The 25118-nt window shown below is 42.2% G+C and overlaps 1 protein-coding gene and 2 long non-coding RNA genes across 16 annotated transcripts in view; 2 read left to right on the top strand and 1 right to left on the bottom strand.

Annotated features, from left to right (window-relative positions):
* LOC310696120 overlaps window positions 1-25118 on the top strand; it is a 493645-nt gene that overhangs the window by 367743 nt on the left and 100784 nt on the right. The window lies entirely within an intron of this gene.
* NCAM1 (neural cell adhesion molecule 1) overlaps window positions 1-25118 on the bottom strand; it is a 226853-nt gene that overhangs the window by 147204 nt on the left and 54531 nt on the right. The gene's annotated exons all lie outside the window — the stretch shown is intronic.
* On the top strand, window positions 3484-11761 carry LOC310695637. Its single transcript, XR_014520196.1, has 3 exons — window positions 3484-4026; window positions 10569-10711; window positions 11473-11761. It is a non-coding gene; the product is annotated as an uncharacterized lncRNA (long non-coding RNA).

Genomic DNA, 25118 nt, shown 5'->3' on the forward strand with positions numbered 1-25118 from the left:
AGCTGAGTTGGAGAATCCCTCTTTGCCCTAAGAACAAAAGAACAGCTCTCGTTTCAGGTCAAAGGTCCATCTACCTTGGCATCCTATTTCCAGGAAGCCCACAAGCTGAGCGTGAAGACACCAGTCCTCTTCAACTGTTTTGTCCAAAAACAGCATTGTAACAGACTCTGAATACAGTGGTACCTCGGGTTAAGAACTTAATTCGTTCTGGAGGTCAGTTCTTAACCTGGAACTGTTCTTAACCTGAAGCACCACTTTAGCTAATGGGGCCTCCCGCTGCTGCTGCTGCGCCGCCGGAGCACGATTTCTGTTCTCTTCTTGAAACAAAATTCTTAACCCGAGGTAATATTTCTGGGTTAGCAGAGTCTGTAACCTGAAGCATCTGTAACCTGCAGCGTATGTAACCCGAGGTACCACTGTATGTAGGTTCCATTAGCCATCACATCTTATGAATCCTTCTAATTCCCTGGCAGCCAACGCTAGTGGGCCTCACTACATATGGTGGCAGTGATTGCAGGAGATCGGGAGCCCTCCCCATCCCTGGCAGAGCCGCGTCAAGAATTCCCCCCGGCCTCCTCGCTTGTCCTTACCAACAAGCTGCCTTGTCCCAGCCCGCTAGGTGCTGGGGTGAAACCGCCTCAGCTCCAGCGCTGAGAACTGTGGCAATTTCACCCGGCGCCTTGCAGGCTGAGGCCAATGCAGCTTGTTTTTTCAACATCGCAGTATATCGCCCGACCGTGATATTTGGCTGGTGGTATACCACAGTGTTGAAAAGCTGATACTGCCCAGCCCTACTGCAGATGAAAGTGATGCACAATGTTTTGTTTATTTACAAAAGGATTCGTGTAGAGCAATGAATCAAAATCAATATGCTAATTCTGTTTGGAAGATAAAACACCCCTGACAGAGAGAAATAAATTAATTACGGGTGTCTTCCAATCTGTCTTGAGTCTCCCTTTTCATCAGATAAGCCAGTGAGCTAAAGTGAGATGCCCCCATTGCAGAATCCATCAGCAGCATGCACATTCAGCGCTCTTATCTGCATAATTAGGTGGTTGTCCTCCGGATGTGAAAAAGGACACCATGCACCATCTCGTTCTTTCTGGGCTCTTTAATTTATACATGTTGTTAACAAACATACAAGCTCAGTAATTTCATATCTTTCATTGTCCCAATTTTTGATGTGTTAGGAGAGCGTATTTCACTGATGAAAGTCTAAAGCATACTGTGATGTCCTTTTCATCCCTGAGTAACGATCAGCATTTCATTCTTTAGCTTTCTTATGATAAGCTAAGTACCAAATTAATCAAAGCAAGGGAGCATAAAGTGCAATAAATAGTATGAATCATGAGATAGGTGTGGAATTAAGAACAGGTGAATTTTGCAGTAGAACCGCAAATAAGAGCTTCATTATTGGATTATCCATGCAGAGCAGAATCAAAGAGTCATCGTGTTGGTAGAGGGGGAAATTAATTCGGGGACATCAATAGAATGTCACATCAGCAGCAGGATATATTCCAGTATTGGGGCAGTAAATTGCCCATCCAAGATATCCCGCCACCCTCCACAAGAAGAGCACAACACAATTTCCCAAACGGACATGAATCACAAATTCCAGGAAACCCATTAGCACCTGTCACTAATCTTATTTATGTGCAGTTATGCATTTATAGGCAGAAGTCCGCAGGCCTACAATAAACAGATATGAGAAGGAAGAGCACACTTGCGGGGGGGAATGTCATGACCATCAACTTATGTAATTTTTGGCATTTATATGACATAAAGGACCCCTGACCATTAAGTCTAGTAGTGGCCGACTCTAGGGTTGCGGCGCTCATCTCGCTTTACTGGCCGAGGGAGCCGGCGTACAGCTTCCGGGTCATGTGACCAGCATGACTAAGCCGCTTCTGGCGAACCAGAGCAGCGCACGGAAATGCCGTTTACCTTTCCACCAGAGCAGTACCTATTTATCTACTTGCACTTTGATGTGCTTTTGAACTGCTAGGTTGGCAGGAGCTGGGACCGAGCAATGGGAGCTCACCCCATTGCAGGGATTCAAACCGCCAACCTTCTTATCAGCAAGTCCTAGGCTCTGTGGTTTAACCCACAGTGCCACCTGCGTCCCTATATGACATATATAATTTAGGTTAATTTTCACATACATTTTCTCACGAGCCAAAACAGAACTTGCATGGCAGATGCATGTATACACTGACATGCATATATTTATACTTATGTACACTGAATTTCGTTTTCCACTTGCCCACATATTCCCAAAGTTTGGAGGTATACTTTTGGAGATCTTGACAATGACAATCCTTTTTTTCATTTTAATCACCCCAAAGAAGTCAGAACCATCAATCAACTTGGCGACTTCACTGCTCACCCCTCGTTTATGACCTTCTTGGTAGTGGCTCCCAGCTATGACCTAGAAGATTTGCCTGATTTCCTCTTCTCTTTGTAATATTAGGTGTCAGGTAACAACATACTGTTTAGTCATGCACTGTAGCTCTTTTCTAGCTTGATGTTTGGTTGATTTCTTAATGCTATTGCTGCTCTGTTTCAGTCTGGCTTTTTTCCACTATTCATAGATTTCTGATAAGAGTTTCAATATGCTGGCCTGATGTGGGATATCAATTTTTTAATTAATACATAATACAGAAACAAACCAGAAAGTGAGGAGAGGAAGGCTGCCATGTGTCCTGATTTTCCAGCTCAACAGTTTCAGTAGTCCCCCCCCCCAAAAAAAACCCCAGGGTGTCCTGGTTTTTTACTTTTTGACATACTGCAACTTACAATTCACACATTATCAGTCCTACCCAAACCACACTCACCCAGCTCTCTTTATTACTCATTCATTTTCCTGGGTAACTGGCAACAGTTGACAATGTAATACTATTAGTGCCTCAGGCAAGGAAAGTTGTTGCTGCTAAGTGACTTTAAGTGCATAAATAGTGAGGCAAGCACGGGCGCTCTTGAGAGAGATACTTCCAATGAAAGCTTGCCTTTGTAACAATGGAATACATTAACGAAAGAGAACCAGCAACTAAGGATGAACAGTTCCATCTATTTTGGGCCCGTGTCACTATCACATATGTTTATTTATAAATCATTTCTGTCCTTCTTCCACATTAATCTGCAGGTTATTGTCTAAAAAATATTGTACTAAAATTCTTATTTAAATACAAAGTTAATTACTTATTTTTATCCCAACGTGCACATTTCTGAATGTACTTCATTCTAAAATACACTGTTCTGCACATTTTGGTATGTTTCTTGAGCCAAAAACATGTGGAGCATTGCCAGAGCTGAAGGTTAATTATGTTCCAATCCGTATAATTAACCCAGGAGCTGCAAATTAGGGCAGCTCGTGTAAAAATATGGACCAAATCAAATTCTCCTCCATCCCTGCTAGTAACACACACCAATGCCCGCCCGCCCCCTTACACACACATTTTTTATTCACCAACAGAGAAAAGGAGTCAGGAGGATATGTCAAAGGAATCAGTACAGATGGAGAGAGGACGAGTGGAGGGAGAGTGGCGGTGAGCACAGCAACAGAGCAATATATTCCATGAACAAAGGCAGAGATTATTCTGATGGGCAAGCATGCACTTCATTGCACACTTTAATGGGTAGGATGCCAAAGAACAGAACTGGCACACACAGCTGGATAGCAAGTCAGACTATTTGTTGACTAATTCAACTGGAGGAGGAGAGAACAGAGGGTGAAGAAAGAGCTGTGAGTGGGGGGGGGGAGAGCTTTCCCCTCCTCTTGACCCCCCTGGGAAACTCAAAAAACCTGCTGCACCTGGAACCGAGTATAAAGAGTGTGGCTGAATGGGACACAGCTGTGGGTAGCCTAAGGATGTCCCATCCACCTTGGGGAGGCCCATGAAAAGCAAGTCTAGAGTGAGAGTCTAGGGTGATTGATGTCCAGTTTCCAGGATCTCTTCTTGCTGTGAGACTTTCATGGGGGAGCTGAGAGTTTGCTTGGACGCTAAGTGAGAACCCAGAGGCTGAGAGGTATGTTGTATTAATGCAACATTTTTATATATAATTGTGTATTTTTGCAATATTTTGTTTAAGTTGTCTGTTGTTGCTTCAGTTTTGTGTACGCTGCTTGGATATATATATTTAATATATGAAGTGGTATATAAATTAAAAAGTCGTAATCATAACACTGTCTGCACTGACTAGCAGTGGATTCCCAGGATCTCAGTAAAGGGATTTTCCTAACCCTACCTGGAGATAATGAGGACTGAATTTACAACATTCTACATATAGCTACAGGGACGCAGATGGTGCTGTGGGTTAAACCACAGAGCCTAGGACTTGCTGATCAGAAGGTCGGCGGTTCAAATCCCAGTGACAGGGTGAGCTCCCGTTGCTCGGTCCCTGCTCCTGCCATCCTAGCAGTTTGAAAGCACATCAGTGCAAGTAGATAAATAGATACTGCTCCGGTGGGAAGGTAAACGGTGTTTCCGTGTGCTGCTCTGGTTCGCCAGCGGCTTAGTCATGCTGGCCACATGACCTAGAAGCTGTACGCTGGCTCCCTCGGCCAATAGAGCGAGATGAGCGCCGCAACCCCAGAGTCGGCCACAACTGGACCTAATGGTCAGGGGTCCCTTTAGCTTTACATACAGCTACATGGAAGAAGCTGAGTTTTATTTTTAGGGGGTGGGACAAATGGACCAGCAGAAATGGCCAAGCAAACAGACCCATATCAGACGTGGAACAATGCATTCTCTAAACTTTAAAGTAAAGGACAGAACTGAATGCCAGATATCTAACACAGAGACTTCAACAAGGAAGAGACTACAGCAATGGCAAAGAAACAATATTTGGCATTATAATTCCACAATGACTGGAAGAAGAGAGCCAGCAGAAGGAAAGGTTCCAAGGAGGATGCAACTGTTTTAATCCTTAGCTTTAGAAAGTCTTTGCTATGTCATTTGATACTGGTTTAGGAAGACAGCAACATTCTTTGGGGCAATGGCAGAGAGGAGGATGAGAACAGCCGGCCTCTGAAGGAACGCAGCCTGCCTGGAGATTTCTGCACTCGCCACGCTAATAGAGCCCCTCTCTGGCTGGCTGCTGCTTGCCTCGTGTCAGCAAAGAGCCTCAGTGCACTGGCGCGAGCCTGACGGGCTGTCAATAAAAATCAAATGTGCCTGTATTAAAGTCACACGGCATTTATGAACATGTGGAACCAGCTGCTCAGTGAGCTGCATTCTGGCAGGGAAGAGAAATCCACCCAGATGCAAAAATAGATTTTGCTACACAGTGCTTGCAGATGGCTACCAATTAAAAGGCATGGGAATGCACATTACATAATAAAGAAATTGAGAGCGCTGCAACTTAGAAAGCAGAGAGGGCTTTGGGGGGGTGAGGCAGCAAGTTCTACATGACAACTATTAGAATGAGAGAAAAATGGAACCTCCCTGTTCAGAGGCAGTATACTGTACCTCCAGGGCATAACAAAAGGAACAGCTATCACACTTGATGGTTGGTTGGTTGGTTTTAAAGCATTTATAAATGGCTTAGTATTTTTAAACCTGCAACATAGAAAAAACTAACAATATGATTAAAACAAAAATGCAATATAAAACCAGTAAAACAATATTATAAAAGCAAATAAAAATAGAAATTCAGTAAATTAAAACAAACTGAAAACAAGGTTTGATTTATATGAGTCAGGTAAGGCCTGGGCAGAAAGATGCGTCTTTAAGAGACACATGAAGCAACTGATGGTTGCTGCTTGATATATCTTCAGATCTACTGAAAACTGCTAGAAAAAGTATAAGAAGCTTTATGAAACTGTCTTATACAGAGTCAGACCACTGGGCCATTTATGGCAGTGCTGCCAACTAACACGGGCACCAGCTCCAAGCTCTCATCCTTTCCACCTGAACTGTATGTTTGTTTTTAAACTGAGAATGGAAGGGGTTGAACCTGGGACCTTCTGTGCTGTCAAACTGTTATGCATGTGTATGAATAATGAAGTGAATGTAGTCACCCTGGATACGTTAAGAGGGACCAGAACACATTGATCTCCTCATCTGTTCCACTACAGATTTTCGCACTACAGCAGAAAAAAGAGATTGTAGCATCTGTCAGGCAAAGCAGCTGTAGGAGGGCAGACTTAAAACTTACAGGTATATGCATGAAGGCTTGTGTGCACCCTGGAACCCCCATATGAATGCACACCATGGGGAGGGACTAGCTGCGGCATGTGGTACCAGGATGGGGTTGGTCAGCATAGCCCTGCCTTCCCTGCTTCACACAATCCTCCAATGCATAAGAGAAACATGTGGCTTACCCTAGAACAGTGGTTCCCAGTTGGTGGTCCATGAAACCCAGGTGGTCCACAGCACATACCTGTCAACTGTCCAGGATACCCCGTTTTTGGGTACCATGTGTAGGAGCAGAGCCCAGAAAACATGCATCCTGTTTTTGTGCTGGAACATGTTGGAGGGTATGGTGGCACAATTCCCAAAACAGAAAGCACCACAGAGAGAGCAACATTTTCAAAAGTAGGGGGCCCATGGCTTGACTTATGGACAATGGGGGGTCCGCAGTACTTAGCTAATTGGGAACCACTGCCCTGAAATATATTTGTCTGCCGTGGGGTTTAAGAACATAGGAGTAGTCTTGCTGGTCAGACCAAGGTCCATGCTCTCTTCTTCAGCTTTCCATTTCTGTCGGCTGAAATCCTGTGCAGGATTTATTTTGATATTCGCTTTGGGTTTAGTTGGCGTTTGAACTACTGAAAATCAAAAATCATTGCACAGTTTAAATTCCAAGTACTTTAAAGGTTTACAAATTGAGATAAGGGGAAGTAGATTATGGATTCCACACTATTTGATGTTTTGAAAATGCACTGTAATGTTGAAGCACCAGAAGGGATTAAGGCTACAATCGCCTGTGCAGGCAGAGATAGGACACATGAGGTAATACAATCCAGATGTCTGCCAGGTTACATATGCACAATTCACCTTACAAATGCTGGCTGAGTGTGGCATATCAGTTTTAAAAGTACCACACTACACACTAAGAGGAAGAAGCAATGATGTCCCAAAGAGTTGGGTTGGGTTTTCTGTGGAAGTAAGAATTGACTTTCAATCCAATCACCCTTCACCAACCTGGTGCCCTCCAGATGTTTTGGACTATGAGTTGTGGTCCAAATGACCCAGAGGGCACCATACTGGTGAATTTGGGGCTTGACAAATCTTCATTCTTATTAGCAGTATTCCTTGAAAATGTATTTCTTTTATTATCTGGGGCATCTATGGAAATTATGGCATCAGCAGAAGTAAAAGGAGCTGTTTTATTTAGATTCTTCTCATTTGTTATAACTGTCAATCTATTTGCAACGTGAAATCCAATTTTGAATGTTTTTCTGAGTCTTACTATGTCAGAGGCAAACGATATATAACATTATAGGACAGACCATGTAGATTTGTAGATAAATAATGGTTTCACCAACTTTACCCAAAAATAAGTTGAATTTGACAACCGAGTTGAATGCGCTTTGTAACATCCAAAGCTACTGTCTACCAGATCTCTAACTTCAGTATAACCTAAATGAGATGTATGATAATCATTGGAATAGTCATTGAAGCACTGCGGAACAACTATGAATATTCCAAATTGTCAGTTCAAAAGAAAACTACCAACACAATATTTACATTTTAACCCTAAAATCAGAAGTGCATGGAAAGCAGGTCCTTGAAAAATAGGTGACATTTTGGCAAGCTCAAAGGACAATTATTCTCTACTGCTGCTAGGATTGGAGGTTCTAGCATAATGTAATGTCCATAGTACCTACTATTCCATCAACAGGCTTCCTATAGTGGCCAAAAAGATGCCTCTGGAAAGCCTATGAACAAAGCATGAAGGCAGCAGCCCCTTCCTAGCTATTGCTTACCCCCCCCCTCATTAAAATCTATTCAGAATTCACAGCAAAATGCCAAACTAGAGGAACCTTTAGTCCAATCCAGCATGACTTCTTTTCATGGTGCTTTTTGAAAATAAACATGGCTTGCTTTGGCTTTTGCTTTCAAGGATTGGAACTCAAGCAGATTTATTTTCAAAATGGAGGTAAACTGGTTTCCAGGTACGGCAGTAACTAAAAATCAGCATATATAGTGCAAAGCAATTTGGCCAACATTTAATGGAATTCCAGACCATAATTCTTTAAATGTCAAGGTCGTAATGATAACACACATGCTTTGCTTCAAACATCCAGAGTTCAATTCCTGTTGTCTTCAGGCAGAGCTGGAAATGTCTCATGTCTGAGATACTAAAGGTCCACTGCAGTGAGGGCCACATTACTCAAGTAGAAAGCTGTCAGGGACTACATTCCAGTGGGCAGAGTCAGACCCACATCATGCTACTTCTTATGGAAACAGAGACATATATTTAATTCTTAGTATAATTTTCACCTTCCATTTTATCCATACATTTTTTTACAAAATTGTAAAAATAAGTGCTTCACCTCCTTTTATGTGTTCTAACTGCAAAAAAACAAAAAAGCAAATAAATAAATAAATAATCCCAGAAGATTGCAGGTAAGGTCAATGTACAGCTAAACTGTGTAAGCCCTGCCTTACCGCTATTCAAAGCCTCAAACTTTAACATGCAATTGCATCCTGAAAAATGCATGCATACAATTGCAAAATGCATGGACACTTTCTGAATATTTGCAAAGAATGCAAGTCCACCTCTTTGCTGGGACATTTTACATTCTGCTTTGATTGTCTTAGAGCAGATCTCTGTGCACAGGAAGGTGCTGTAATTGCAAACTTTGCACTACATCAAAGCACTTGTTCCTCTTAACTGCTTCCTGCTGAACAACCAAGGAGTGGAAGGCGACCCCAAAAATCAATGTCCCAGAGCAGTTTCCCCACCCTGGTGTAGCTGATACTAAGCTAGATGCGCCAATGGTATGACTCAGTGAAAGGCAGCTTTCTGTGCTAATTAGGTTGCATTTCATGGCTTCTTGGTTTAGGAGTTGCATTTTTAAAACCACAAAATAACAAGGAGAATGCAGCATCACAAGAACCGAATCGCCAGCACCTTAACCATGTTAATGATAATAAATGTCAAAAAAAGAGAATAACCTTTTGACTGGAGATTCATTCTGTGAAAAGAGATTAAGGAATTCAATGTCCTGATTTACAGCTTGCCTAACAAGGGGAAATCAATACTGCATCAAATTCGGACCAAAATAAGACTTGATTTTTTATTATTCCGACAAGGACACACAATACACTGAAGGGGAGCAGGTCTAGCTGCCAGATGACAAAACCTCATTTCATCTTGCAAGCTGAGACACCACCACCACCACCCCCAAAAAACCACCTCTAGGGAAAGACAGTAAGGTAAAGAAAAGCAGCTAGGATCTAGGGGGCTATCCAATCCCAAAGGCTTCCCATCTGCTGCCCCAAATAGCCCCTGATCGTAAAGAAAGCCACCCACACATATATACCTTATTACCACAACCTTAGCTGAGACACAGATAAATGCCTTCTCTCACACAGTGTTAAGTAAAATGCATAAGTACAGTAACAGTCTCTGCCCTGCTATCCAACTCAGCCACCTTTTCCTAGGCTGTGACATGGGTGCTCTGCCCCATCATTGTGAGCTCTTTGCCATAAAAGGCCTTCTCAGGGAAAAGCTAGCAATCATTTATGGAAGGGTGCCGGTGTGGTTCACTTTGGGGCAGAAAGAGTTAAGAGCTTGTCTGAGAGCTGGACCAGTGAGAAGGTATAATGCCGCTGGCCATTTGCTCAGCTGAAAATATATCCTTTGTTAAAAATCTTGCTAAAGTTTTGGGGCAAACAGCAAAATAGGCCCCAATTATGCAATATTTGGGCCAGGTATATGTAGCAGAATGAGGTTATAGAGCAGAATACACCATCTGGTCATTATAAGAACTGTAACTTTGCATACTAGTGCCTGGATTTCCCTTTTTTCTCCACCTTTCCCATCCCTTTACAGTATATTCAGCACATTTTCCCTGTTTAGGGAAGTTTTAAATGACTGATGACTGGGGAAACCCAGCAAGATCAGTGGGGTATGCATGCATGCATGTATGTATGTATGCATGTATGTATAAATGAATAAATAAATATTATTTTATAGCAAATACATATGAGAAATTGTGGTGGGAAACTAAAACAGACTAGCAAACATTTATTGGGGAGGGGGAGAGAATTCATACATGGCCCTAGAAATTGCACCACTGATATACAGACAATGCCTCTCATATGGAAAATGGAGGGAAGCATGTAGGCAGAGTATACCACTGAAGAAAACAGAGGTTAGGCGTGGCCATTGGTGAAAAGTAAAAACCAGGAACAAATTTTTGCTTTTGCTTTTGCAAAGTGGTAATAGTGGACTTGGCTTCAATCGCACAATCAATATGCCACATATGAAATGTTCATGTTCCTTCTGTGTGAGTGGACTAGTGATCTTTGTTCAGTTATTTGGAAGGCCAGATTAGCAGATATGCTGAGAAAGCCCATTGAGACTCTCCTAACCCCCCTTTGTCTCGTTTCTAGTGCTGCAGTATTTCACCGATTAATCGGAATAGTCAATTAAGAGTGAACCCTCTTGGAAGAGGCATTCCCCTCCCTTCTCTCACATAAGGAAGGAAAGCAACTTCTAAAATGGCACCTGTTGGAGCATCATCTAAAGATAAAAGGTGTGTGCTCCTTACTATTTATTATTAACTGATAAAAGCTCATACAATTAATTGACTTAGGTTTCTTTCACTAGGCAACAGGTTCTCTTTAAAGAGGACACCTTGACACCAAGGGCTTACTCAAATTTACCTTTTGGCCCACTTTCCAGACACAGGTCCACACTTTAAAGCTCTGAGCCTGAGTGCTCTTCTTTCACCCCAGAGCTTTCCCCATGAAAACTTGCTGTTTAAAGCCGAAATGCAACAAACAGCAATTCAGGTTTCCTGTGGATTGCCATTAGCTCCAAATCAGCAGTAAAGAGCAGGTTGTTGCAGGGAGGGCTCAAAAAAAAAAAATAGTGATCGGACTGTGCCTGGAAAGCATGTTGGAAAGTTAAGTGTGGATAAGCCCCAAGCTACACCAAAAAGAAATGTGTTTCACAAAACTTAAATGCAAGTATCAGAAAGAAAGGCAAAGGGGAGGGAGGGGAGGAACAAGCCAGCAACTAGCTTCTGCCACCAGAGGCGGGGGGGAATATTTTTCTCTGACATTTCTATTCCTCAGAAATAGATGGATTTAAAAGAAAGAAAATTAATTGAGTGCTATAAATAATGCAAGGCCGAGTTTTCAAAACTGCTAATGAATGTGTTAAAGGTTTCTAGCAATGATACTTTGTACTGAAATGTGTGTTACATTATCCCAATGAGTTCCTTACCTGCAGAAATGATTATCTGAAATTTGTGAAAAGTGGAAAATCCAAATGTTGTTTCTCTCCCACCAGGTGGAGACAAATAATACAGCATACAAAGTCTTCCATGTGGCAAAAACTTCATTCCCAAGAGTCAGAACGACAAGCAATGTAGCTTGCAGGCAGCGCCTTTCCTCATTAAAGCCAACAGCAAACTCCCATATGCAGACAAGCAACGTATCTTGCTCAGAGCATCACCTCAAAACTAACATTGCCAGCCAAAAGCAAAGAATTAAACTGATTGTCCCTGGGCAGACCTTTATTTAAAGAACGGCTGTTTCAGAATGGCAGATGAGGCAGAGCTGGTGAGAACAATGCTAGCTAGCCAACTCCCTCTTGCCTTCTGCTATCATATCTTTTCACCTGAAGCTTTTAGAGAACCAGAGTTCTGGCAAAAACAATTATTCACTCCTCACAACCCCCCCCCCCCAAATATATATATATATATTCAAGATTTGCCTGATTGCAGGGGCAGGGAGAAATGCACCCATAATGGGAGCCCCCCACTGTAAAAAAATAGTAACAACAGCCTAAGATAGCTCAACCATCTATAAAATCAAACAATATTGACTCTGTCTGAGAGCAGCCTCTGATCTGTGTTTTTTCTTGCTCTGCAAGACAAGAAGATACTATAACATCACTTGACATGCTGGGGATTGATCCTGGGACATTTGGCATGCCGAGCTTGTACTCGTATGACTGACCTCTGGTCACTCTTCCCAAATATGAGAGAACATTTGCGTGAGATAAACCCACTTGCCAGAGGGGCTAGTGGTCAGCTTGAGATTCAAAATGGAGTTGGCCTATTTGAGCAAGCTCCTTCCTCCAATGTTCACTTCGTATCTACTTTGAAATTGGAGCTTTAATAATCCAGACCCTATGTGACACAGAGCTGTAGCTCTAGCAGGGTGGGGGGTGGGAATATTTGTTTGTTTGTTTGTGTTATACAGTGGTACCTCGCAAGACGAATGCCTCGCAAGACAAAAAACTCGCTAGACGAAAGGTTTTTCCGTTTTCGATTTGCCTCGCAAGACGAATTTCCCTATGGGCTTGCTTCGCAAGACGAAAACGTCTCGCGACTTTGTTTTCTTTGTCTAAAAACAAAGACATGTTTTGTTTATAAAGTTAATTTATTTTCCCTTCAATTTTTGAACTGCTCTTTACAGTATGTGTGACTTTAAAGAGCAGTTAATAAACTGTTGTTGTACCAAATTTGGCTTTGTTTGGACTTTTTTTGACCATAGGAACGCATTAATTGATTTTCAATGCATTCCTATGGGATTTCGTGCTTCGCAAGACGAAAAATTCGCTAGACGACAAAAATTGCGGAACGAATTAATTTCGTCTTGCGGGGCACCACTGTACCACCTATCCAACTTTGCATTTCACAGCATGTTAATCCCACCCCCAGAACAACAAAAATCACAGAATCCCACCCAAAAAGCCCAATGTGAATCAATAAAATCCTAATAATACACAACACTTAAACCAGCTATGGAACATCAGCTAAGCTATTTTCACCAGCACAAAGCTTACAGAAGCAACTGTAATGCAAGATACAAAAAGAAATCCAGAAATGGTTGGGAGAAGGGAAGAGAGTATTCGCTTGGCACCTAAAAGGCATCCATGTACAGTAGGTGCCAGGAAAACCTGTCTGGGGAAGAGTGATCCCAGTCATGAAGAGGAGACTGGATTTAATCTGAAGAGCAGTAGCAGGGGCAGCTAACTGGGATAGGGAAGAAGTACAATGGAACCTTGGTTGTCAAACGTAATCCATTCCGGAATACTGTTCAACTTCTGAAATGTTCGACAACCGAGGTGCAATTGCCAGTCAGCAAAATCCATTTGACTTCCAAGGCGCATTAAAAACCAAAAGCATTCACTTCCAGGTTGTCAGCATTCGAAAGCCAAAACATTCAACTTCCAAAGCATTCGACAACTGACGTTCCACTGTATAGCAGGGGTTAGTGAAAAAAAGGTACCTATGGCAGAAAAAGTGATACATTTCAAGACATTTAAACCTGGACACTGCAAGAAGAACAAATAATAAATTTATGGATTTTTAGATGTCAGTTTACATTAATCTAGTCTCTTTGATTAGGAGGTCTAGGAAGGCAATTAAGCCAGTTTATGTAGATTTATGTTGCTTCCAAAGACACACAATTATTTTCATTTCAAGCAGTGCACAATAGCCATGGATTCCCTGCTTACAGAATGCACTGTAGGGCTGCATCTCATTTGCAGTGGTTTCTGGAAAGAGATTGAAGAGGGGCTTTTGGAATGCTGGCTCTTCATCCAAAAAAGCTGTCCTACAAACATATTCACTTAAATACAGATGTTTGGGTACACATGAACACACACACACACACACACACACACACACACAATACCCCATAACATCTCAAGAATAGCTTTACTAAATCAAGAGTACCTCAAGTGAGCAAGCACTCTAAGTCCTCATTGGGCTATTCCCGCCAAAATAATTTGTGTACTTCTGCAAACCTCTGACATTCCTAATAAATCCCCATTTTGCTACGTAAAGTTCTACACAAGCAAAATGGCTTCACTATTACTATGTAAGGTGATTCCATGTTTTCCTAAAGCAAATGTAGTCTGCTTTGAATGCATTCTCTGGCCACAATCCAAGAGTTTTAAAATACGCTTAAGCCTACTAAAATCAGTGTGCTGGGTTTTAGACCCACTGTTTGTTGTTTTACACATACATACACACAATGTGCATAAAGAATTAACAACTCTATGCAACAGAATGATAGATTACTGTTCTGTTTTCCCCCTTACAATTTATTTTTCTTATTCATTACTCTTATGCCAAATGTATATTGCCTTTCTTATCAGCAGCCAAAATATAATATATAATACATATTTTAACACTAGCTTATAGGGTGCTGAAAATGAACATGCACACTCACATACAAACAAGCATGGTGTAGCAAAGCTTCTATCATTTTAAGGTAACAGCCAGCCAGGCCAGATGTTTTATATTCACAAGTACACCAGCATTATTCAAAAAAGTGAATTTACAAGTAAAAAGAAGAAGAAATAAGACACTTTACCTGATGAAACAGAAAAATCGTACAACGAAATGTCATTGTGGAAACCATCCCAAGATACATTGTCCACCAAAGATTGCAGCAGGAAAAGGGCAGGGAGGGGAAAGAAAACAGAAATCTGATTAGTCTTTTGTTAACTCTGCCATATCGTTCATTTTACTGTCAAAGGTATGGAGCATCATAACAACTGTCAAACCAGCGAATTCAGTGGTATTTACTTACCATTTTACAGAAATGCCCACAGGCACTTCATAAATAATTTTGGAAAAATATTGCTGCATTGGGTTTTCTTTTTCGTTTTTTAAGGAAATGTAACAGTGTGCCATATGCTTCCTAATTTTGTATTCATTTACAACAGCGAACAACAACAAGCTACCATAATAAGCATCTGCATGGCACAGAAACAAGGAAAGTAAGATGCAATAATCTTGAAAGGAAGGAAAGATTGAGAGCTCTGCAGAACCTTCAAAAAGAAAGTATTTGCACATTTAAATCCATCCCAATTTTGATGCTTCAGATTTGTTCTGGACTTCCTACAATGTTCAGGAACATATCCAAGATGGAACATAAGAAGCTGCCTTAGCTAAAGGTAAAGGGACCCCTGACCATTAGGTCCAGTCGTGACCGAATCTGGGGTTGCGGCACTCATCTCGTTTTACTGGCCGAGGGAGCCGGTGTACAGCTTCTGGGTCATGTGACCAACATAACTAAGCCACTTCTGGCGAACCAGAGCAGCACACGGAAACGCCGTTTACCTTCCTGCCAGAACGGTACCTATTTATCTACTTGCACTTTGACGTGCTTTCGAACTCCTTATACTGAGCTAAATGGTCCATCTAGCTCAGTATTGACTACATGGAGTGGCCACAGCTCTCCAGGGTTTCAGGCAGGAGTCATTTGCAGCCCTATCTAGAGATTCCAGGAAATGGAACCAGGGTTGTATGGCAGAAGCTCCGCCACAGAGTCAAAACCCTTCCTCAGGTGAAGGTCAAGGCTCCCCATAATTCTTTATTCTGAAACTAACAGAATAACATTACATAAGGCACCTCTCCTCTCCATACCACAAGGAACACAGACAGTAAATGGGTTTATCAGCTTCACCTGCTGTCATATCCCTTACACCAGGGTTCCCATGCCATTCCAAGGACTCAGATTAGGTAGACTCACTGATCACCTCACTCAGTGCGGTGGGAGTCTTTAGTACCCTGTTCTTTACCATTACAGCTGAGGACATCGCCCTCTGATCAGCCAGACTTGGGGGATTATTCCCCTGTATGCTTTCCTGCTCAACATGCAACTGTGGGATCATCTAAGGAACCCTTTCAGGACTATGGACAGCAACTGGGGGGGGGGAGAGAACCTGAGAAGGTCCTGTCATCCTTCAGAGGACTCTGGTCTTTGAATGAGACAAGATATTCCATAGTTCGACCTGCAGGGCTAAGGTTGATTTATAAGAGGCTCTGGTAATCACTACCAATTTTCCTGTAAGTACCAGCAGAGCAGAAGACCTGCATGAATTTAGGAATGAATAAACCAGTCAATTTGCTGTCTATGTCACTTTCTGTTTGTTCACATTCCATCCCATTTCCACATTCATCTGTGATTCTAAATATTTTTAATCTGTTCAAAAATTCACACTAACCTAAGTATTTAAATTTCTAAACGTGTTTTGATAAGTTTTTTTGAGCTGAGAACTTGTGCTGGAACATTCAGAAACTATGAAAATGAATCCACACATAAGCATGGGAGATATAGGGTCAAGTCAGTTCATAACATAATTTGTCACAATCAAATTCCTCAAGCATTCCATCATGAGCTAGATATTATTTTGATTTATTTAATACTTTCGCAACCTGCTTTTCCACCCACTTCTACACTTGCAAGGCAGCTAACAGCCATGAAATATAATAAACAATCACATTAAAATAACAAGACACTTAAAGTAATATGACACTCTAAAACACAGCAGGCTCTTTAGGATTTTGTGTGTGTGTGTAATTATTATTTTTTAAAAACCACCCTCACAACTCTATGTTGAAGGCTTAAAATAACTTTTCCATGTGTTTTCTGAATCTTAGAAGGGTGTCAGCAGTGCAATTCTCAAAAGAAAAAAAAGGATTTACTAGTGAGGTGCCAATGCTGAAAAGGCTTTGCCCATGTGCTGAGGCAAGAGGGGCATCTACAGAGCCCTGTGATGCCCTATTCAATGCCCAAAGAGGTTTGGTTCATTTGCAACAAGACTTTACCTAAGAAATCTTAGCAAAAGCAACCTAAGACATTCATTGTCAACACCAGTACCTTGAGTAGAGTCTAGAAACAATGTGGCAGCTGGTGCAGCTGTTTCAGTACTCATTTTGAACCATTTTGAAATGTGCAAATGGTCTTCAAGAGCAGCCCGTGCAGAATGCACTGAAGGAGCCCAGCCTGGAAATTACTGGAGGCAGGTGGGGGCTGCCCCTAGTTTGCCTCGAGTTGGGCTACCATTGAAACTTCCCGAACAATTACCAACAATGGCCAATTAAAGACTGCTCTGTGTCGTTTGCAAGATCAGTGATCACTGCCTCCTGTAATGAAACAGGGGGACTCCCCTCACACAATGAGGCTCTCTTTCTCCTTATTCATAAGCAGTTTCTGATGGCAGAAACTGGTTGCAGCCTTCCTTCAAGCACATTATCAGCTTCCTTGTGGGTCTAACCATACAGCAGCAAGCAGGGAATTATGCTGCTTTATTTCTCTGAGCAGTAGGAAGTCCAAGGCAAACTTCTTAGCTTGGATCCTCAACAGGAAGGCATATGCAAGCACATCAGAACCACCTAGTATGGGAACTGAATAATGCCTACAATGAATTTTCAACAGAAATCGAGAGCTTTGGGCTTGGGCAAAACATAAATAAAAAAATACACAATGATGCATCAACGGAATACAAAGAGAAGCTTGGGTGAAAGTAGTGACACTACTCAAGGGAGGGTTCAAAAAGTAATTCATTCAGTCCACTTTTTGCAGCAAACCAACACAACCCACTGCTCCCAAAATTGTTTGTGGACCAGAATTCAACTCCTAGTCAGATCACACACTTCTCTAGATTTTGTAATCCATGTTTTAGTGCACGAAACTTTCACACAAAAATATTTATTTCATGTAAAAAGCTGCATTAAATTTTTGTGTAATTAATATAAAAACTGTACAAAATCTGCAAAAATTTACAGTGGTGCCTCGCAAGACGAAAAGAATTCGTTCCGCGAGTCTTTTCGTCTTGCGATGTTTTTCGTCTTGCGAAGCACGGTCCGTCGCAACTGCGCCTCTTCAAGCGGCTTTAAAAAAAAAGCGCAAGACATTTTCGTCTTGCGAAGCAAGCCCGTAGGGAAATTCGTCTAGCGAAGCAACACAAAACTGAAAAACCCTTTCGTCTAGCGAGTTTTTCGTCTTGCGAGGCATTCGTCTTGCGTTGCACCACTGTAAATGCAGAATTTTCAGGTTTTTTCAAAAACTCTGCACAAAATAGGACAGGACAGATATATGTCTGAGCATTGGCAACAACTGAAAGAGCCATTTTTATTTAACCTATGAAGGTCAAACAAACTGTGCATTAGAATTTGAACAAATGGAAATTATTAGTATTAAAAATTCACTATGGGGATAGGAACATGGCATCACACCAAGTAATATTGTTTCCATCTGGCTAAGTATTTCCGGTGGGGGGGAGGGGTTAAGGGAGAGAAGATATAAGCTGGTGTTGATGCAAAGATACTGTAAATGGAATAAACGGTCACAATAATTCAACCATATCAGCACATCCAACATGATACACATTTCCACAGGATGAAAGCATTGAACAAAGTTTGCCATTCATCGTCAGTTAAATTTTGCCACTTCAAAATAAACATCCTCTGTTCCTTGCAATAACGATGCAAAAGAAAATGGGTTATCTTAAGCAGCATTCCATTTTTAGCTCTTTAAACTGTTTCAGCAACTAATCCACCAGAGGCACTTGTTGGAAGCAGAAGAAAAATTTCCCATGAGAGTTCTCAAAACGCTGCAACCTCTTTCTAGAATATCACCAGAAGGAGAACCGGAAGTTACTTTGAGTAAGGGCATGGTATGTTCACAGGTGAAATACGCAGCCCAATACTTTTTGAGGCAACTATTCCAATTTCTTACCATTAACAGGCACATTATTATTAAACTGCTGTGCAGAGTGGCTGGGGAAACCCAGCCAGATGGGTGGGATATAAATATGGTTATGGTCATGGTTATGATTATGGTTATTGTTACAATGGAAGAAGCACAAGTCACTTGTTTTTAATCATTCCACTACTCTCAATGTGAGCCCTCTCAACACTACTTTACTGTTAAAAAGGGGGGTGGGGACCTTCAAAATCCACAACTAGGCTATACCCTGATTGGGACCAACCAAAATGTCACAAAAGGGCAACACACTTCCGTGTTCTCCAGAACTCATCATTACTTATTTGCTTTGATAGTCCCTTAACACAAGACAGTCTCTAGGAACTGACTGTGGGACACACATACAGTAAATGCTGCACTACAATGACTGGTGAGGACTTGGCTCCCTTCCACATTTATAATCCATTCAAGACACCCTTTCCATACTTTCTACTTTTCCTTTTATGCACATAATGCTACCATAACAAATCAGACCATTGCTCCATCTAGGCCAATGGTACCTACTCTACCTACTAGCAGCTCTCCAAATCTGAGAGCATGAAGAAGTCTACTTGCTGCTACATTTGACCAGGGAGGCTGGGATGGAAGGAAAGGGAATAAAGACTTACCAAAGTGCATTTGCTTTGCACTGGACAATGGTAACTCTTATTTCATGTTGTATTCGCTGAATTTGCACCTTAGCACACTGCTGTTTTACATAACATATAGTAGCAGAAGCAAACATCTATGAAATCAAACACAGGCTGCTATCATTCCTGTAATTTTCAATCAGAGAGAAAAGAGGATTCTGTTTTGACAATATATGGAATGAGACATACATATTTATTTTTGAAAAGCAGAAAGTTACTGTCTTATTCCCCAAAGTTCAAGAAACACCAGGCGAATCTTTGATGTAGATTATTATTGCTATTTTTAAAAACTATAGACTGCGGTTTTTATTAAATGAATACATTAGATTCAATTTCTATGAAAAACAAAACAAAAGCAAACAAACTACTTGGGTACCAGGAGAAACAACAAAGAAAAGTGATAGGGCATCAGCTGTTCTTTAAACAAAACAAAAAAAGCTCTCTACAAGCTGGGCAACCCAAGCAGACCCAGCACATAAAGAGATTTGAAGCTTGCTGTACGTATTTTAAATGCACATTTTTCTTTGTTGAAATACACCTTTCAAATATTCCTCATTTCTGGATCCCAACTCTGCTTCCCTCCTGTGCAAGTTAATGAGCAATGGTGGTTTCAATTCACTTTCATTAACTGCAGAACTGTATGAAAAAAGAGAAACAATTACTTAAGATTTTTATTCTATTCCAGTGGCATGTAGCACGGAATGGTGTTATACGCAAGGGATATGTACGTACAATATGCTCTGTGGGTGGAAATTTGTTGTGTACTATACCGGTACAGCACTGTCTCGCAAACTAAAGAGGCCCCCAAAGAAGAAAAAACAACCCTCAAGACACAGCTGAGTGGGAAAGCCAGAGCTGATGCTTTGCATACTGAAGCTCCCAGATTTAACCTTCGGCATCCCCAGGAAAAGCTGAAAAAGACTCTGGTCTGAAATCCTGGAGAGACAAATCCAGTCTGGTAATGAAAATGCAGAGATAGATGAATCAATGGTTTGACTCTGTATAAGACAGCTTCCCAGGTACATCTCAGGATTGGGTGACACCTGGCTTGAGAGCAGTACATGTGAAAAGGATCTAGGAGTCTTGGTTGACCACAAACTTGACATGAGCCAACAGTGTGACGCGGCAGCTAAAAAAGCCAATGCAATTCTGGGCTGCATCAATAGGAGTATAGCATCTAGATCAAGGGAAGTAATAGTGCCACTGTATTCTGCTCTGGTCAGACCTCACCTGGAGTACTGTGTCCAGTTCTGGGCACCACAATTCAAGAAGGACACTGACAAACTGGAACGTGTCCAGAGGAGGGCAACCAAAATGGTCAAAGGCCTGGAAACGATGCCTTATGAGGAACGGCTAAGGGAGCTGGGCATGTTTAGCCTGGAGAAGAGGAGGTTAAGGGGTGATATGATAGCCATGTTCAAATATATAAAAGGATGTCACATAGAGGAGGGAGAAAGGTTGTTTTCTGCTGCTCCAGAGAAGCGGACACGGAGCAATGGATCCAAACTACAAGAAAGAAGATTCCACCTAAACATTAGGAAGAACTTCCTGACAGTAAGAGCTGTTCGACAGTGGAATTTGCTGCCAAGGAGTGTGGTGGAGTCTCCTACTTTGGAGGTCTTTAAGCAGAGGCTTGACAACCATATGTCAGGAGTGCTCTGATGGTGTTTCCTGCTTGGCAGGGGGTTGGACTCGATGGCCCTTGTTGTCTCTTCCAACTCTATGATTCTATGATTCTATGATTTGGTGTTCAGTCTAGATGCATCCTGGAAGCCAAACCATGGAAAGCAGATTTTCGGTTTAGCATGATGAACATTTTAAAATTTAAAAAGGGCGAAGAAGATGCTCTGGTTTTCATCCCTTCTTCTATTAAAGAAGTGATATAATTAGCGAACACTGGCTGATTTCCGAATGCCGGGTCAGACATATTCCTTAATGGAGGTCTCTTACTGCTTTATGCCTCTAACCTATGACCCCTCTCCAAACCCTTCATGGTCAAAAGGGCCTATATCTGTCAGACAATTTTCACAGCGGTGCTCCAGCTGATGTCAAACAATTTGATATTCAACAGACAGCCCTAGACACCGTGCAACTGTAACAAGCTCCCTGTCACTTATGCTGAATATAAAACACACAAATCAAGCCGCAGAGGCCTGAATGATCTCAACAATGCCAGACAAAGGGCTTGTTTCCCCTGCAGTACAAGGCTGCTATTCACCTACCCATGGCACCCACAAGCCACAATGTGTTGTTTTTGTTGCTTTGTTGTTTTTTGTGGCAAAAGTGACAGCCCCAGTAGGTGCTGCAGAGCATGGATGCTATGAGATGCAGGGCTTGGCGCTGTGAGAAGATTCCCAGTAGGTAAAACAAGCAAGGTGCTCGCTTGAGACTCCTGGTGTTTTATGGTTGAGGACAGAGGTCTTAGATGGCAACTTGATCACCACGTAAGGCATAAACATATTCTTATCTGAACACAGATATTAACCTGCCTGTGTCCCCAAGTCATTGTCAGAGGCCCTTCTCCAAGCTTCCCACCTCTGAAGAGGCAGATCATGACCCATGAAGGCCTTTTCAGCTGTGGTGCATCATCCCTAGATAAGGCAAGAAGCCTTGAGTGGCTTCAACAGAGAACAGAATACAGATGCAGCCATGTAAATAAGGCCACCAAAGTTACTACTGTCCCTCTTCGGCCAGTCCACTCATACACCTACATGTACGTCCCTCTCACCAATGACTACTAGGTTGGAGCCTAAATACAAGGATGTAGTGAACAGTGGGGTGTATTTTTTAAAAAAGTAAGTAAGTAAATGTAACGTTGTCTTATGTCAATGCAGACCACTGGTACACATGGTCTCATGTGGTCTTTTCTGGCTGCTGGTGGCATCCTAGAGGCTTTCTCTGCCCTATTGCCTGAAATCCTGGGGAAAGAACTTGGAACCTTTTGCTGCAGGGTTCTACCAGCTATGGCTCCCTCTCCATGGATGCAACTTTTTGAGAAGGTCTTACCATTGCATGGACCTAAATCTATCAACCACTGCACTGCTCTTTCACCTTCCCCCACCAATGACACATACATACACATTATCTGCTGTTTTAGGTAGTCAATGACACCCTAACCTCCATGTTCCCTTCTTGCGCTGGTTTTCTGGTATGGCAGAATACTAGCTAGGAGAATGGGCTAGCTAGGGAATCCCTAGTTCAAATTTTACCATGGTCACAAAGACTTCTGAGCTCCTGGAGAGCTGTTGCCAGTCAAAACAAGTTATATTGGGCTAGATAGATAACAGAACTATATACTTTTTTAGGTTTGAGTAGCCAATAGGGTTCTCTCTAGACACGAACTTCCATCATCTCTCTTCACTGGCCATGCTAACTGGGGCTGAAGGGAGATTCAGTCCAAAACATCTGGCATTATGTTGTTGTAAGTAGTCATAAGTGAGTTTTCTCAGCCCTCCTCCACACCAGTTTTCTTTCGGTCTACAATGTGGTAGTGATAATAACACTGTCATGCCTTCTGTTATAAAGATCACTGAGATAATGTAAATGTGTTCTGAATGCTTCAAACATGCTATATATCATTACTCAATTGCACATGTTCACATGTGCAGAAATGCAAGAGCTGGGAATGAGCTGTTTGTATCACTAGGCTGTACTTCTGGAATGCTCAAAAGAATACAGCTCTGAGGTAGGAGAGGAGGTGGAGCTAGAGCAATCAGCAATTCATATATATTTAAGTCCTGCACATTATATTTTAGCCTGTATGATACACTTATGAATGATACCAAAATATAACATGCTGGTTTCTTTTTCCAGTAATTCCTAACACTGAGCCATGGAGCCTCACTATGCCTCATAACCAGTGCAACCCCCAAGTGTCTTTGTTGCTCGATTCCTATTTCTATATTGAGTGTCTCATTATCTGTTCCATAGCAAATTCCTCTACAGGAAGCACAACTTCCCACAGAAACCTGGTTAGGTCAAACAAGGGCCTCAACTATGCTAGGGATGTAGACCTCTGCTTGTTACCAATGTGTATATCATGATTTTACATTACACTGAATCTATATGCATCCCAGAACATGACCCAGAAAATGTGGAAATTTGCTTTCTGTGTCACCAGAAGAAAAAGGGGGTGGAACAAAATTGAGCCTGCAATGTTCCAAGGCCGTGATATCAGTATGTCTCTCTCCTCCATATTTTGCCTCCGTAATTAATGTTTGGGTGGAAAGAATGGGCCTCTTGTATGTTCGGTACATCACGAAGCACAAGCTGTAAGCCAAGTCCTCCACAAAGCTAAGGAAACTGACATTGAGGACAGAAACAATGGCCCAAACAAGGCCTGCCTTTGTGCTCCATAGCCCCCTCTGCCACAATCAGCATTTAACAGCACTGTCCTTAATTGCAAGTTTATGAACTCCATCAAAAGAAAAATCAAGGATTCCTTCTGTTCAGGGTCGATATGCAAAGGAGAGAGTTCAGGCAAAAAATGTTGACGGGAGGAGGGTGGAGAAACAAGTCCCTCTATACACCAGCCTCGCACTGCTGTTTGTTACAAAGTTTCATAGGATGTTCTTGGAGCTGTCCAAGTGGTGACTGTTGTATACTGTACTGCAATCTCCACTCCTACACAGAACAACGCAGCCTGCTGAGACACGCCAGACTGTGTAAGGGCACATTTTTAAAACAAAGAAAACAAGCGGTCATTTTGCTGGCCAAAAACAGATACGCAAAAACCAGGCAGGATTTCAGATTGCACAACATACGACAGGAGTATCTAAATGTCTTTTCTCAGAAAGGGATAGAAAAGGGGGGGGGCTGATCCCTTATTTCAGACCTGGTTTTATCTGTGTCCATTTATTGTGTTGTATTTGTTCCGAGAAAATCCAGGGTGGTTGATGTGGGACTCCCAGAAATCTTCCCTCTAGTCACAAAGTCCATATCTGGTTAGTTGTAAAAATTCAACAGTATCAAGTGTTTCCAGATGATTCAGTGGGCCAAATTTTATTGTAGCAATACACAATATAGTGAGTTGCACAGGCTTCATTAGACAAGCATCACAAGGGACCAACATGGGATGTAGATGTAGGAACTTGAGGACTAAGAAGTCAAATGTGTAAGAATGTAAGGGCCCACAGGAAGGACACGAAGACAACTGCCTTCACTAGCTGTTGTTCCCTAGCGCATAGTATCCAGAAAGCCCACTTACCTGAATTTGGGGAAGCAGCGGTTGCAGCTCAGCCATGGCAGATAGGCCTCCCTCCTGCAATATGCGCCAGTAGCAGGGCAGGGAGGAGATTCCCTTCCGCTGCCACTGGTTATACTGATTGCTGGGACTCTCCCACATGTGGAGCAGCCAACTGTGGTGGAATCCAGGGGTGTGACTTGGGGAGTGGGCTAGAGAGGAGACTTTGATCTCATGGTCTTCTCTCTCATCTGCTCCCTATAGATAAAAACCAGCTGGACGCGAGCCATAGCTTCAGTTCTCCCCTTTATTTGATGTCTGGCAGCTGCCCAGGTGCAAGGGGGTTAGCTTCTGTGTGCCTTGCTATCAAAGTGCTTAAGTCACAGTTTTAGGGGTCAGTGAGGAATTTTCCTTTCAGGCCATTTGGTCAGCCTGGAGGCTTTTGCCTGCCCCATAACAAAAGTCACAACTTAATGGTGGATAAGGCATTGTGGTGGCTCCTTAGTTCTAAGTGGGGGTGGGACACACTGCAGTAGCAATTTATACCCTTAAAGGGAGCCTGGGGGAGGAGCTTGGGGTTGACAGACCATAGCCTTCCTGAATGGTGATCAT

The sequence above is a fragment of the Podarcis liolepis genome (genome assembly GCF_965112155.1).
Source record: "Podarcis liolepis genome assembly, chromosome: 16".
Classification (NCBI taxonomy): domain Eukaryota; kingdom Metazoa; phylum Chordata; class Lepidosauria; order Squamata; family Lacertidae; genus Podarcis; species Podarcis liolepis.